This window comes from Cydia pomonella, chromosome 21, assembly GCF_033807575.1.
Source record: "Cydia pomonella isolate Wapato2018A chromosome 21, ilCydPomo1, whole genome shotgun sequence".
Taxonomy (NCBI): Eukaryota; Metazoa; Arthropoda; class Insecta; order Lepidoptera; family Tortricidae; genus Cydia; species Cydia pomonella.
In genome coordinates, this window is record NC_084723.1 from 10,984,601 (window position 1) to 11,001,409 (window position 16,809).

General features: G+C 38.8%; 1 protein-coding gene across 1 annotated transcript in view; it reads left to right on the forward strand.

Annotated features, from left to right (window-relative positions):
• The first annotated feature begins 980 nt into the window (after positions 1–980).
• The window catches only part of LOC133529641 (ABC transporter G family member 20-like), a 166,037-nt gene continuing 150,208 nt past the window's right edge, over positions 981–16,809 (forward strand). Inside the window, exon 1 of the mRNA XM_061867402.1 lies at positions 981–1,120. The gene's annotated coding sequence lies outside the window, so the exon portion shown is untranslated. The remainder of the gene's footprint in view (positions 1,121–16,809) is intronic.

Genomic DNA, 16,809 nt, shown 5'->3' on the forward strand with positions numbered 1-16,809 from the left:
AGTCTCCGTAGCCTATGTACACCTGCAACTCCAGAGGAGTTCCATGCGCGTTGCCTACCCTAACCCCACCCCCCTCGTTGAGCTCTAGCAACCTTACTCACCGGCAGGAACACAACACTATGAGTAGGGTCAAGTGTTATTTGGCTGCGGTTTTCTGTAAGGTGGAGGTACTTCCCCAGTTGGGCTCTGCTCTAGATCTGGAATGACATCTGCTGTGCTGTGCCCTATACCACACAAGGCGAGATGACATTCACATTGCCCATACCTCTCTTTTCGACGTAGTTTAAGGACATACCCAGGTCCGGTCAATTAAGTACTCATGCCAAATTTCAATCTAATCAGTTCAGTAATTTTGGAGCTATTTAACAGAAACAAACGGACAGACACACATATGATCGTATAAGGTGTCGGGGTTTTCCTTAAGAGGATATAAATGAGGATAAAATGATAGAATATAAATGTGAATAAATTGACAAGTAAGTATATGAATAGATTGTATAAAAAAAAACCTAAATCGGCCAAAGCCAAAGTAATAAAAAAATTTTTTTCAACCCTTTAAAACTATGGAAAAGTTAAAACAATTGTTTTTACATTAAGAAATAAAAACCATTTTAGAAATAAGAAATGTATCAGAAATCATATTTAACTACAAATATTAATCATGATTTTCATGGAAACACGTCAATAAAAACCCGCAGGATGCTTATTATTCTATGACGTAAGGAAAACACGTTTGCCGACCTTAAGAATAAACATACCCTTATGTGGTAAGCAATAAAGTTCACTTTTAACGTGCGTGTTTACGTTTGAAGGTAAGCAAGATGGATGCCGTTCCAAAGTTGATGCGAATCAAATGCCAAGGAAACCAGTATAAGCGCTGCAATAGTCGTTACGTATTACAAGGTCACTTAACGCTGGTTGGCCTATCAACTCGACTCTGCGCCATCGCTCGACCAATGAGAACGCATGCTGTGCGCCTGAGCATCAAGTTCAGTGCTAAAGAATCGCAGCGACGGTTGCACGCGCGGATTTAAATTTTGAATTTCGAACTTGAAGTGTTTTAGTGTTGTGGTTGTGTTTTTTTGGATTGGTTGTCGTGAATAGGGTTGGCGAAGTTTAAGTGAGTATTTTTTAATTATTTTTAAGGGGTGATTACAACGTGATTTTTTGTGTAAAATACCCTCATTTTAAGGAAAATGGTATAAGGTCACACATAGAAAAAAACGAAAGTCGTGTCTTACGTTCCCGAAATCGGTCAAATACTCAAAACCACCTCCAACATAGTTAGAGCCTGTAAGTACTGTAGAAATGTATTTTATCCATTATTTTATTAAGTAGGTATTTTTTTATTTAAGCAGAATAACGCTTATAAACATAAACTATATAATGTATTTAACATAGGTATTAAATACAGCCGTCACCCAAATAATTACATCTGTTACAGAAATTGCGTAACTTTCGGCCTCTGCATGCAAAATCCTCGCGTTACCTCATTTTACGTCCGTTACCTCAATTCCTCAATTTATATGAAATATCTCACCGTAACAATGCTCATACGATGGTTACATATGAATTCATTAGCGCAAAAACTAAATTTGGTAACTATCGTAGGTTAGAAACGATTTTGCAATAAGGTCAAAAACTTTTTTAGAATGAGTTACGATTATGCGACTTTCATAGAATAAACGAACTTTAAAGCCAATTTAAAGCTAATTTTCATATTTTATGTATATAGACAAGTAAAAACCTTCTACCTTAAAATTTTTAGGTAAGTATGATGAAAGATTTGAAAAATGTATCCAAATCGTTAACTTGTATAATGTCCACAGAAAAAAATACCTGTTTCTTGGAACGTTTTTCACCCAATAACGAAAAAAATAGACGCGTTTTACCTACCATTAAAACGCATATTAATTTACTTACCTTATTCGAAGCTTATTTAATTGAGATAGGCTGCACGTTTCCCGCCGGTTATTGCTATCTCTTTCTATACCCCTTCTACTTTTCTCCCTCAACCTGGCAGTGGGGATGACTTTGGTTCATTCCCAGATTTCAATTTGTTCTTCATTGGATCGAAATTAAACCAGGCAGAGTTTACTCATAAGCTTCGAATAAGGTAAGTAAATTAATATGCGTTTTAATGGTAGGTAAAACGCGTCTATTAATTTGACTTGACCGTTATTCGAAGCTTATTTAATTGAGACATGTTTGTTATCGCCTGGTGGAGGACTTAAGATGCCAATGTGACATAGAATGTATAAAATGTATACTAGTTCACTTGTGGGATGTAAATATATATGCTAGATTGTTTCAAAATGAACAAGAAGATGATCGTACATCAGTTTTAATTAAGGGTTCACAATACATAGTACAGCTTTGGTAAAGTAATTTAAATCGATAAATACCATATGGAAATCTGAAATATTGGAATACATATAGCAATGGAAGTAAGACCCTGTTCTCTTAAACACGATTTGCACAGGTACTGCTACCTGAAATTCGTTTCTAATTAGTATTTCATAATTAATGTTAGATTAATACAATTTTAAAAACCGTACAGGTTGATAAAGTAATCAACAATATTTGAAACAACATTTCTCAAGACAATTAGTCATAAATATGTATAGGTATCAATCAGAATATCCTTAGGACTAACTAATAATGATTGATTCTAGCTGAATTATAACTAATCAACTGCTGCAAACAAATTTGATATATTCATGGTATTAATCAAGGTGGGCGCAGGCATAACCTCGCGTCTGTAAAATTTTTTAAAAGTATTTTCAGAACGCCAATTACCTCGTGACAGAATATCTTCTACAGAACAATTGTCCACCCAATTCTTAGAAGCTACAGCAGCACGTATGCTCCCAGGTGTTGCCGTTATGCCTGCCTCCCTAAACACAGATTTAACCCAACCTGCAATCAGAGCACGCGATGCGGCTTTAACATCACCTCTGAGAGAAATAAAGAGGCTATTACAATTGGCGGATTCTCTTCTACTTTTTAAAAGCGAGAATGTTTGTTGAATCCAAAAAACAGGGTCAAGATTTTTACACGTCTCATTAGTAAGCAATCTCCACCCTGATTGTCTGTAATCCGCACAATCAGTTTTAGACCCGAAAATAGGCCAAAAAATTATAGAATTATCGGTGAATATGCAGTGATTAGAATCGATATTTAGCAATGTAAGATCGTGTATTCTCCTGCCCGAACAGAGAAGGAGGAGCAATGCCGTTCTTCTGCAAGCCTCAAAAATATTGTCATGGTTAATTTTTGATTTTCTAAGATAATCAATCAAGACTTCCACATTCCAAATTGGAGGTTTTTTATCTATCGGATTTCTTAAAGCTATGGATTTTAGCACATGCTTAACAAGGACATGAGTACTTAATCTTTCCGCAGAATCCGTATTACACAAAGTTGATACTACAGATTTATATAAAAGAATTGTCTTGTAAGATAATTTGTCGACCAAGTAAAGGTCTGATAAGTATTTGGCAACCTCTGGACCCGAAGGCTGTGTAGTATTTACTTTATGCTGCGTCGACCAAGTTACCCACTTTTTCCAAGCTGTATTATACGTCTTGCGCGTAGAGGCGCGCCAAGATGATTGAAGAAGGGCAATTTGTGCCGAGTTCCAGCCCGTTAGACTTTCCGACCACCCCCACACTTCCAGACTTCTAGCGTCATTTCGTGGACATTCGGAGGCGGTAGATTTGTGGTCACGTCCAGAAGGATCTTGTCTAGGTGACCTAGTGTAAACGGAGCTGCTATGGCACGAGCTTTGAGATCCGCACGCCAGAAGACACGGTGCCATCGAGGAACTATCAATAGGAATGTTCCTGAAGCTTGGTTCAGGTGAGTCAGCACTTTCGGTATCAAATACGGGGGTGGAAAAATCCATGCCAGTTCGAAATTCCAAACCTTTGAAAAGGCATCGTGAAACAGGGCTTCGTGGTCGTTTTGGTCTATCGATACATAGTTGATTACGACATGAGCTCTCGCCGAAGCAAACAGGTCTATTACTGGCACTCCCCACTTGGAAAATACTCGCTCCGTGCCTTCTGGAAGAAGATGCCATTCCGGAGGTGCGCGCAATCTTGATAGATGATCCGCGTGACTGTTGTACCTCCCTGGTAAGTAAAACAGGCTTAGATGGATCTGATATTGCTCCAGCAATTGGAAAACTCTGTACGTTAGCTGTAAGAGAGGTGTCGACCTCGTTCCTCCCTGGTTGCGGAGGTAGGCTATAATAGTCTTGTTGTCGCTCTGAACTAGGACCGTCGAGTGAGACAGGAGCTGACAACGATCTTCCAAAACGTTTAGAATGGCAAGCATCTCCTTTTGATTGCAGTGCAACTCTTTTTCCGCATTCGTCCAGAGACCCCAGAGAGACTGATAATCTAGTTGCGCTCCCCACGCAAGATCTGATGCGTCGGTTGTCAGAAAATGAGACGGAGGTGGCACATGAATTCGAGACGAGCAATGACAATTGTGCATCCACCACACTAGATCGTCCCTCGCATCTTGAGGTATCGCATATACCCTTTTCGAAACTTCTGGAATCCGATTTAGGAGATTTAATAAGGCTCGATAGTTTAGCCTTCCCAAGTGAACCACGAAACTCGCAAAGTTTAGGAGTCCCACCAATTTCTCCAACTCCTTCCGGTTTGTCTTGTTGGTGTCTAAAATTTGACGTATCTGTGAGACTAACTTGGGTAATTTGTCTTTCGGCAGATACTTCTGATTGGACCACGGGTCCCAATAAACACCCAAATACACCAGACCTGTCTGAGGTTTCAAGACTGATTTTTCGTAGTTGACTATCCATCCCAGTGATTCTAGTCTTGTTAGGACTATGTCTACGTGGTTGACAAGAGTCTCTTTGACCTGGTGGGCAATCAAGAAATCGTCGAGGTATACAACTACTCGTATATTCTTCTTTCTCAGCGACTGAGCAATCCAGTTGGTTATTGACGCAAATACCTTTGGCGCTGTGGTTAAACCGAATGGGAGGCAGGTCATTTCTAGTAATTCTTGCCTGTAGATAAGACGCAAGAACCTTCTGTGCGCTTGGGCAACTGGTAAATGGAAATAAGCCTGTGACAGGTCTATTTTGCACAACCAATCTCTTGGTTGAAGAAAGTCCGGTATGCGATGAACGTTTAATAAATTGAATCGTTCTGTCAATACGAATTTGTTCAGGGCCTTTAGGTTGAAAATAGGGCGAGCAGTGCCGTCGCTCTTTGGTACTAGAAACATTGTGGAGAGAAAACTGGGTGAAGGTTCTGCCACTTCCAGTATACCTTGAGTCTTCATTTGATTGATAACAGCTGTCATTTCGGGCGAGTGTGGGCACTCGTAGTTGCTCTGATGAAGACTCGGATAAAGCAGTGGCGGTTTCTGTATGAAAGGTATGCGATACCCTTTTATTATTCGCAACAGAAAGTCTGGAGCATTCGCTTCTCTCCACATATTGTAATAGTCTGCTAAACGGCCGGCCCTGAACTGTAACAAGTCAATATCTCCTTCGCTTGTTCTGTCTCTGCCCCGCGGGGGAATGAGGGCGCTTACGTCCTCCTCGAGCTCTTTGCTGATAGTCCCTTGGCTGTCGGTCTCGAAAGGAGGATCCAGGAACTGGCCTTGTATTAGAGCGAGCGAGATTGTACGCATTTTGATACCCTTGCGAAGGGTACGGTTGATGGTAACCACCCCGCGAGGGTGGGATATTGTTTGCATCAGTATAGCCATGATTCTCATAGTTACTGCCACCAGCATGTGCGTGATTATATCGAGCACCCTGCGAGAGTACTTTACGAGGTGCTGCACCCTGCGAGGGAGCACTTGTCATCTTTGAAGGGCCTGCTTGCGAAGCAGGAGTCTTAGGTAATGGCCAGAAACATTTACGCACACCGCCATATTTTTCAATTGCAGCCGTAAAAGCCTCAGCGTTAAACAGTGACGTTCCTGATGGAGGAATCTTTCGTAAAGCGCATTTAACCAACTTATCTCTGACATTTTTTGTTATTCCATTTCGTCGCATTTGAATCACTTCCGCTCTGTGGCCACATATAACCTGTAAAAAATCTTCAGAAACCTTGTAGTAATCTCCACTGAGAAAAACACTGTTAAGTTTTTCACGAAGCGCCTCGTGTACAATTTCCGTGCCTCCCTGGGCCCAAGCCAGCACATCCTGCACGGCTGCGTGTAAGGCCTCCTGCTGTTTTAGCATACAGTAAGTTAATGCACCGAAAGCCCTATCTGCCTGGACTAAGTGAGGATTTTGATCATATTCCTTAACCTCGTCGTTAGTTTCTAAGTCAGTGTAGCCTGGAGTGTGATTATACACTTTTTGTATCTCTGCATAGCGTAGATTAAACCATTCATTATGATTCAACCGCTGTATATCACACAATAGCTTTAACTCACCTTCTGACGTCCCTGGCATAGCCGGTTCTTTCAGTTTGGTACCGAGTCCAAAAGCAAACGGCTTTGGTTCCAGGGGCACAGGCGGGGCCTGGTCTGGTCCATTTTCCACATAAAGATCTCGACTGCAATCTGAAATATCTGAAACATAATCGTACGGGCGAACACATTCGTTTGATCTTGCTATTTGTTCCTGTAAGCCGCTAACGAGTTTTGTCAATCTGAGTAACTCCTTTTTTGTGCCCCCCCTTTTGTTTGACTTGCGGTGCCGTTTTCGCCTCGGGCCTGATGTGCAGGAGCTAGCAGAACTGCTACTACTACTCGATGAACTGGAACTGGACGACCGGTCACGATTTCGTGTAGGTTTTCCCTGAGAACCAGCTTTGCTACACTCTCCGTTAGCATCGTCCATGATTCTAAATCAAATAACAAAGAACGAACGGTAAAACCGTTTAAGCAATTTTCATTATAAAATGGAGGGTAAGTACATTTTCCACAGCAAATATTTAGAGTCCCAGTATTTAATTTTACTTTATAATTACTTATATCACATGAGGGTAGAATCAATGAAAAGAATTACTATCAAAAAATGTTAAGGACTTACGTGTATTGTTGCACACAATTATTAATGTATTTTGGTATTAGTATGTAGATACTATACCGTAAAAATGAAATTTTAACCGTCGCGCTTGATATCGAATGTGGTGAATATTGCGAAATAAATTCCAATCCTTATTCTGTATAATATTTTTGAGAGCGCGACCAACCGCGGCGGGAAACTAGACGCCAATGAAGAACAAATTGAAATCTGGGAATGAACCAAAGTCATCCCCACTGCCAGGTTGAGGGAGAAAAGTAGAAGGGGTATAGAAAGAGATAGCAATAACCGGCGGGAAACGTGCAGCCTATCTCAATTAAATAAGCTTCGAATAACGGTCAAGTCAAATTAATATATGTATCTAAACAGAATAAGACAAAAAATCTTCCAGAAATAATATTAAAGAAAAAAAACCGACCTCAATGAGGAAGACCGGTGAAAGAACGATTATTGTTGATTTTGTATTTCATACAATTAAATTAAAAAGACAGCGTCCTCTGCCTAATTATGTAGAAAAGGAGGTAAAATGTTTTTTTTTGTCACCGCACCCACCTTTCAGATTTGCCCTATGGTTGACTGGTAAGATATCTGCAACAGGGTATTCGACTGTATTTAAAATAATTTATTTCACACCATGCATGAAATAAAGCACCAGATAATTATTAGAAAAACATATATAGCAGTTATAAAAAAAAGTTCTATTTAATAAATAGAATAGAAATATAAATAAAGAAAATACGAACGTCACTATATGTATCTTGCCTTTACTTATCCAATAAATGCTTAAATTCTTGATTTGTTGTTGAAAATATAAAAATCACTATATGTATGCCTTTCACATTTGAAGACTTCCCTCAATCCCTCCTGGATCCCATCATCAAAACTGAGTTTTGACAAAAATGGAACCAATCTGTATATATATAAATTCAAACAAAAACATAAATTTCAAAATCGGTTCAGAAATGACGGAGTTATGGAGTAACAAACATTAAAAAAAAACATACAACCGAATTGATAACCTCCTCCTTTTGAAATCTTGAAGTCGGTTAAAAAAGTAATAAAAAATCCTTTTCGCAAAATTAAGGACACTGACACTGCACGATAGGGCGTCACTTTTATCTTTACAAGACAATTTATTAAGATAAGATTTTTTTATTGATATATTCTGCATGGAATCCTCATTACTGTTTGTCTCATCCCGAGCAAAATAAACTGTGTACGTCTTACCCCACCTTACCTTAAAGTTCTAAGTAAAATTATACTAAAAGGGGGACTTAATGTCGTAAAGCAATTTTTAACATTTAACCCTAGTTTCTGCCCGCGACTTCGTCTGCGTGGGATGGTGATGATGATTGATGTAAACTATCCTATATCCTACTTTGGACCTCAATCTTTTTCCCTACTAAATTTCATCTATATCGGTTTAGCGGTATAAGCGTGAAGAGGTGACAGACAGGCAGGCAGATAGACACACAGACAGATTAATAATAGTAGAGATTAAGGTTTTTACAACTTACTTCAAAAAAATCACTCATATAAAATTGGTTCTCATGAAGTACACAATATATTTATAATGTTTGGAAAATTCCATACAAAATAACCTGTTTCTATTGATTTTTAGTGTATACTAATGTTTATTAGCAAACAACCGTGATGGTCATCGCTTCTTGATGTATAATAATTAAAAAAATCTACTCCATGCTTAAAAAATACTACTCAGCCAAACACGGAGGTTCGATGTTCATAATCATAATGTTTTTTATTTTATTATTATGATTGTTGATTAAGTTGAGTAATATCACAGTCGAATACTAATAAATGTTATTGCTTCCTTATAATTTACAAAAACATGGTAGTTATTCAATAACACATGGTTATTTATGCAAAAAATGTACATCAATACCATAATTATTTTTTCCAGAACAGAGATGTTTGTCTCACAAAAATGGCCAATGTAGTGCGATTATTATGCTCAACTTCCTAATTGGCTCCTCTATACGATGGGCCATCATACTGGCCCACTAAGATGGGCCAGCGTGTAGAGCGGGTAGTGGTGTCGGATGGCTTATGGCGCGGCGGGATGGCGATGGGATGGCTATGGTGTCGGTTTTTCGTCCGCACATCAAAGGTGGGCCAGCGATAGTGCGTACGCATATACACGTGTCCAATTTAATAGAGCGGACTGCACAGGAACCATCAACAGATTCGCGCTTGACCTGCGATCTTTGTGGCAGGAAGTGCCGTGGTGCGATTGGGCTTTACAGTCACAGGAAAAGAAGTGCCGCACCTCCGATCTCCGACGGCGCACGGACCTCTTCTTCTTCTTCTTAATAACCTGTCGCTGCAATAATCATCTGTCAAGATGCTGTGGCCAATGATGATGCTCTCAACCATCGTATGGCTATCTCGCTGGTCCAGCGCTGATGGACTATCGTGTAAAGATGCTATAACCATCGCATTGGCCATCTCGCTGGTTAGCGCTGGGCCATCGTGTAGTGGAGCCATAAAGATTTCAAATTTGGGTTTTTCTTTGTCAATCACTAGGCATGGGAGGCATTCCAGAAAAATGTTGGGCACATCGCCCGCAGTATTTCCGGACCGATACAACCTTCAAGAAAAGAGCGTACTAATCTAAAAGGTAATCTTAAAGGCAGGCAACACTCTTGCAACCCGTGTGGTGATGCAGATTTCCATGAGCGGTGGCAATTAGTTACCACCAAGGGATTCGTCTGCTCGATTCCCTCATATTATCAGAAAAAACATTTAATAAGACATTTCCACACTTTTTCAATTTAGCTTGGTCAGACAATAACACATCCTTTAAATATACCTACACAATAGCAATAATTAATATAAATACTCAGGGACGACGCAAAGACTTGACCTTATACCTGCGAAACCTTCTAGCAACATTAATTTCAATGCTGCGACTTAGGCTGTGGTTATAAAGGTGAAGTCATTACTGTTCATTAGCAAATTACTGGAGCTAAAGGTACTTACTTAAAGAGGTTATAGGTACCTTATTAATGTACTGTAGGTATATTTGAGTTTTAAACTGCATATCAAATCTGCACGTTACTTTGCGTTCATAAAACAGTGCTATGTCCACGAGTGTCTATAATACTTGAATAGTTCCCTCAATTTCTCTTGATCCTGAAGATAACTTACTTCACTAGCTCAGTGATCCAAACAGGATCTTGGCCTCTGACACAAGAGAGCGCGAGGCTTTGTCACTTCAGCGCCCGGGGACGCACAGATGGACGTTTTCCGCCCGGGTGCCCCACATACGCTCTTCTCACAACACGATCCTCTCCCATCCTCTCCAGGTGACCGAGTTGAAGATAACTATTGAATTAACTGTAAATTATACCCTTTCAAACAAAAATACGTCCAGCTTCAGCTGCCTTTAAGAAATCGGGGAGCGAGCGTACGTAATAGCAAAAAAATCTTCCTCATTTTTGAGATTGAGTCGGGACCGATACGTGTCTTTGAGAGATCGAGGGAACTCTTTAATATAATATAATAGCATACCTATTTGGATATTTTTAATAGTCGCTGTAAAGTCGTTTATTTACCTCTGTAAGTCATACGATATAATGTATTTCCAACGGTTCCCCAACCCGGCATCACGCGGTACGACCGCTCTGCTCGCCGGTTTAACATTGACTGATTGTAACTGTCGGTGACGCCACTATGACGTAAGCGCTCGAGATGTCTATGGGACGTGCATTTTCTCTTAAAAACATTAGCTAAAGTAGAATTGCTGGTTCCGAAAATTATAAAATGATGCTATACAATTTTAAGAAAATTAGGCCCGGTCTTACGGGCACTAAGAATGGTGGAGTTCAGCGGTGTCATTCACGAATTCGAGCCAATCGTGCAGTCTAACGCCACAATGCGATTGGTTGATGAGTTCGCATCACGCGCGGGATTGGTCGCAACTAGTTGCGTTAGACTGCACGATTGGCTCGAATTCGTCTGCTGCGTGCCATCGCTGTACTGGCCCCATTTTTATTGCTCTAAGGTCCGTTCTTAGATATATGTCAATGTTTAAGAAGTATTTGTTTAAAAAAGGTGTTAAAGTAGAGAAAAATCGTGTAGCCCCAGCTTTATTCGTCCCACTAGTATAGTTATATAGTAACAGCTCGCGTAGGTGCCTATGGCTTTGCGTAAACATCAAACATAGGTTAAATATAGGTGAACACAAAAGGATTTTTCCATACCGGCTTGAGGTTACTTTGATTGAATTCTATGAATAAGTTTATTACAATAAAACAAAATCTGAAGCCTTTATAAAGGCAGAGCGAATATATTTCCCACCTGTTTTTGAACTTTATTTCAAAGTTTTAGGGTTCAAATTTGCATAGTAAAATGAAGAGTTTTTTTTTAGTATTTATGTTAAAGTAACTATAATTATGTTTAATAATTCTTGAGAGATAATAATTATTGAAGGACGGGACAGGGAAAGTTAGTGGGCGTATAAGTCACCGTGGTGAATTTGACTTGTTGGTAAAAGAGCTCGGAACATGACTTCGGTTACAGCTAGGTATATATTTGAACTTGTTTATATAAAGTTAAAATATTTGTATTTTAATCAGTCCTGTGTGTAACACACGAAAAATGTTCAACCGGAACCGAAAGAAACCGGACAAGTGCGTGTCCGACTCGCCCACCGAGGGTTTCGTACACATTTTACTTACTTTTTTATGTTATAGTTTTTAGGTTTTTCCCTGTACTTGTAGTATAAGACGATATTACTTGCCAAATTTCATAGTTCTAGGTCAACAAGAAGTACCCTATAAATTCCCTTGGGAATGTCGAAATATACGTTTGTTTCGGTATAAACGGCCGTATATATTTTTAAGTTAATTTAGAATTTTGTTTTTTTTTCACAGCTTTAAGTGACTGACTGAGTTTATGGTTAATTTCAATTCGATAACTCCACGCGTTCCCGAGATAAAGGGTATTGACAGACAGACGGACGGACGGATGGACAACATAGTGATCCTAAAAAGGTCCCGTTTTTTATTTTTGAGATACGGAACCCTAAAAAGAATATAAGCTGCAAAAGAAATATAAGACCCATCTCTATAGTCAAAAATTAATAAGCTAAAGTTCCTTTGGCATATATCTAAGGACGGGCCTTACGGGCACTAAGAATGGTGCTAGTTCAGCGGTGTCACTCACGAATTCGAGCCAATCATGCAGTCTTACGCAACTAGTTGCGACGAATCGCGCACGTGGTGCGAACTCATCAACCAATTGCGTTGTGGCGTTAGACTGCACGATTGGCTCGAATTCGTGTGCGTGACACCGTTGTACTGGCCCCATTCTTATTGCCCGTAAGGCCCGTCCTTAGTTAATATATTAATAAAATTCCATGCCAAAATTTGTAATAGTTTCGGAACCAAACTGCTACATTAGCATGTGCGAATACGACTGTTGCAAGAACCTTGCAACATCTTGCCTTGAATATAGTTTAAGGTTCTTATTCGTACATTCTCAGTAGCATGATCGGAGTTGATGACTGCAAAATTTAGCTCACAGAAGTCGCAGAAATGAGTGAGATGACTCACAGATTTGTTTTAAATCCCAGATACTTAGTGCTGTGCGTTATAGACCTCGCGATAAGCTTAGATAATGTAAAAGTAAACAACACTTATGTAGTTCGTTGATTCATTATCACAGCAGGGTTGCGAAATGCATCGCAGCCATAGTGTGTGTTTTAGTTTTTAAGATATATTTTATAATATGTATACTAGTTTTAAGGTATTTATCTATGGTTGCCTGAAAATAAAGATTTTCATTCATTATCATCTGTTTTTTGCTCCTAATTTTTACAAAAATAAAAAAATCGAAAAAAGTCAAACATAGGGGCAGCTTTGGTCAATATACATCGAAATACCATGGAAATACCTATGTAAAAAGTCCATAATGTCTATATCCAGAGAGTATAATGGGGACTACGTTTGTATGGTGACCAACAATAGTAGCTTATAAATTCATTCCTCCGTTATAAATTTAGTGTTTAACTATAGTTAAGTATAAGTACTTTGACTTGCAATGTCAACCGTACTATAAGGTCGGACCTAAGACCCGGCCTTGGTTTGTATAATATTTTATGCTAATTTTAAACCTCTTGTGACTAATATGGCTTCCCTTGATCTCTGACGACTTTATGTTTATGCATATTCGTTTTCCATGTATAATATCATTATCATCATATATTTAAGAGTAAGACTCTTGTGTAAATAAAAAAAGTTTTCAAAAAATGCTCATTTAATAATAATATAGCCATTTATTTCCATGCAAATTTACATATAGTTTTGTACAAAATAATTTTATTTAGTGATTTTTTTTCTTTACTGCACGACCTGGGTAAAGGCCTTCTCCGTCTGTTTCCAACCTGTGCTTTAAGTTTCCAGTCTCTACCAGCAATTCTTTGAATTTCGTCAATCCAGCGGTTTTTGGGTTTCCCTTGGCCTCTTTTTCCTATAGGGCCCGCCCATTTAGTTACCCGTCTTGTCCATCTTCTATCTGTCATGCGAGCTACGTGTCCTGCAGATATTGGAACATATCAATATCACAAATACTTCGGTTATTATTCTCTTAATATGTTACCAACACAATCAGGTAATATTACGGACACCTTTTATGAACAGCGAGCAATATTTTGATTTTACAATTTGTTAAAAGTTTAATATGGTACCAATACATTCTATGATCCTCTTTTTCTGCACAGATTCTAACATACGATCTCCAAACTCGCACTAAATGATTACTTACACCTTACAATTTAAATGAACTTCTCCCTGTTACTCCTCAATATTTTACCCTGTTATTAGATTGAGTAATTACATTGTAATAAATTATGTTAAATAAAGAACTCATTAAAAAAAAAAAATAACTTCTCAGGAATTATCGTAAATAAAAAGTCAATTCGAGCATATAACTTGCAGGTACGAAATGTTAAAAACCTTCGTTTGTGCTTATTTTTACCACGGCATTCGCTGCGATCGCTTTAATATACCTCCACTATGCCCTTTGCACGTAGCCAATACCACCCATTACGGTAATTTCGCCACCACGCTTACCCGCGCGTTATATTTCTCTACATTTCGTTTTTACGCGCTTACAAGCGCGTTACTTTTGCCTACATTTGGTACTTACGCTCGTAGTCGTATTAAACTGCCCTTACACAACTCACAGATCTCACAGTGCATTTTCGAGCACCAATCAGCGATCGACCGCATCAATCCATCAATCAATCAAATTTATACGTATTATCAATATCAAAACCTTAACAGATTTTAAAATCATAATAACGACCAAGTTTAATGCAAAACGACCTTATGAAGTTGTTGACCAATTTGCTCCTTTTAAAGAACGTATTTTACCGGTTTGCTAAAAATAACTTGTGCATTTAGCATGCACGATGCAACAGGCTTTGACAAAGAAGCATCATAAAGGATGACTACCGCTAGACCGGGCCGGGGCCGGGCCGGAGCTTCGGGCGTTTCATTTTCTCTATGACACCACGTGATCACCGAGCAGCCATCATAGAAACGTGACGTCCCGGCCTGGTCTAGCGTGAGTCATCCTTAAGTCAGTGATTCCCAAAGTTGACTAGGCTCTGATTCACCTAACAAAATTGTTAAATTCGGGACCCACCATACCGGGCCATAAAATATTATTGGTAACGCTCATATTCCCTAGTAGTTTCAGGGCCCGACCCATAGTTTGGGAAGTGCTGTATGCTGTGAAATTTATTGATTAATTACCTACTAAGCATAAACGTCTGCAAATGAATATGATAACACAATGCCTGGAAATAAGGGAAAAGTAGAAAACTTGGGCGAGACTAGAACTCGATCACCTGACTAACAAAGCTTATTCTAATCGTAGTTTTATTTCTAAGCATTTGTTATGAGTATTGATTATTTTTCAAAAAGTCTTGGAAACCTTTTTTTACTGTTCTTGGCTTTTGGGCTTATCGCATTCAGTATCGTTAGATTTTCGATCCTACCATCAAAATATTTTAGTTTCTCAGATTTATTCTTTTTGTACATACAATGACCGAACGGGATGGTCATATGGAACTTTCAGTATTAGTAGCAGAGAAAGTGCTATTATTGTTTGTCCTTGTCATAGCCTCACTTCCTTTCTGCCTACTTCTAAAAAGTTCTAAGTGACGTAGCGCACGTTTTTGTTGCCCACCGTTTTGTGGTGGGGAACAATGAACACGACCAAATTACGTAGGTTGTTTCTGGTATGTTGTCAGGAATGTTACAAGGTGTTTTTGATTTCGTCGCAGTGCGTATGTTCTGTCCCTTACGAGCGCACGCGTATGGCCCCCGTCTATTGACAGTACTAACCCCCTTATTCATAAAACTTTACGGAACTGATTTAGTTAAATTACATTTTATCCCTTTCTTACAAATACATAAGTCAAAATGACAGATAAAGATAAACGATTCATAGCTAATTTAGGCCAGTAACGCGTTTATGAATAACGCCATAAGTCTATGGGAAATAGTCATGTGACTTGTCGTAGAATCTGTCACGCCGTTTTTTTTTTTCTATTTAGCTTTTATCAATGTACAGTCGAGTTCATAAATATGTATATTTTTTTTACCTTATTGCAATGGATTAAGGTGAAGAAATGTATTCGACTGTACGATTGACAAAGTTTTACAAGTTTCCAAAGATTTTACATAACGTAATATAAAATGGCAAAGCTGTCGTCCTTGGCAAGTCGGTAACCTTTGAGTAAACTATCTCAATACCAAGTCGTGCGTCAGAACAGAACAGGCTGTTCAATGCTGTGTCGGTATTATTAATGTATTATTCTAGTGAGTGAGCGCGGTTGACCCACTGTAACATGAACCTAAGAAGGATTTAAGCATCGATATATATGTATATCTAAGGTCGGGCCTTACAGGCAATAAGAATAAGGCCTGTACAGCGGTGTTACGCAGAAGAATTCGAGCCAATCGTGCAGTCTAACGCCACAACGCGATTAGTTGACGAGTTCGCATCACGCGCGCGATTGATCGCAAATACCTAGTTGCGTTAGACTGTATGGTTGGCTCGAATTCGTGAGTGACACCGCTGAAATAGAACCATTCTTAGTGCCCATAAGGCCCGTTCTTAGATATATGTCAATGGATCTAACGCAACATAGTAGTGTTTTTATTATATTTTTGTCAGTTTTTAATGAAGGGCAATTGCTATGAAAAAAATCATACGGAAAGTAGATTATATTTGCAAGGCCAAAACTTGAAAAGATTAATGTTGTCTCGATATGAAAATCTCACGTTTTGGTATATTGAAGCAGTCCGAAGGTAAACATTGGTCACGTTTTTCCATTTATAGCCTGCCTCTTTCGCACTCATGACATGCACGTGATGTCTTCCCTTTTGCACACTTCATTTTTGGATAATCGGAAGTTCTATGGAAATGGGACCGCTAAAATTCTTCCGATTTTGAGATCGGTCCCATACAAAAAAGGTATTCAATATGACTTACTTATTTACTTCGCGAAATATGGCTAATGATTTAAAATATCTTCATATTAGGCTCACGCCCTGAAAGTCGCTCGTTGTTGATCTAAAAAGTGTGCAGAAAATGATACGTTTCCGAGAGCGCACTGTACTTTCTAAATACGTATTTTTTGATAAGAAATTAAAATTTTGGTTCTAATGGATTTGTTGTACAATTTCCATTCCATAAATAAAGATATTTTTACCTAAATTGTGAATTTAATGCTACTGAAATACTTT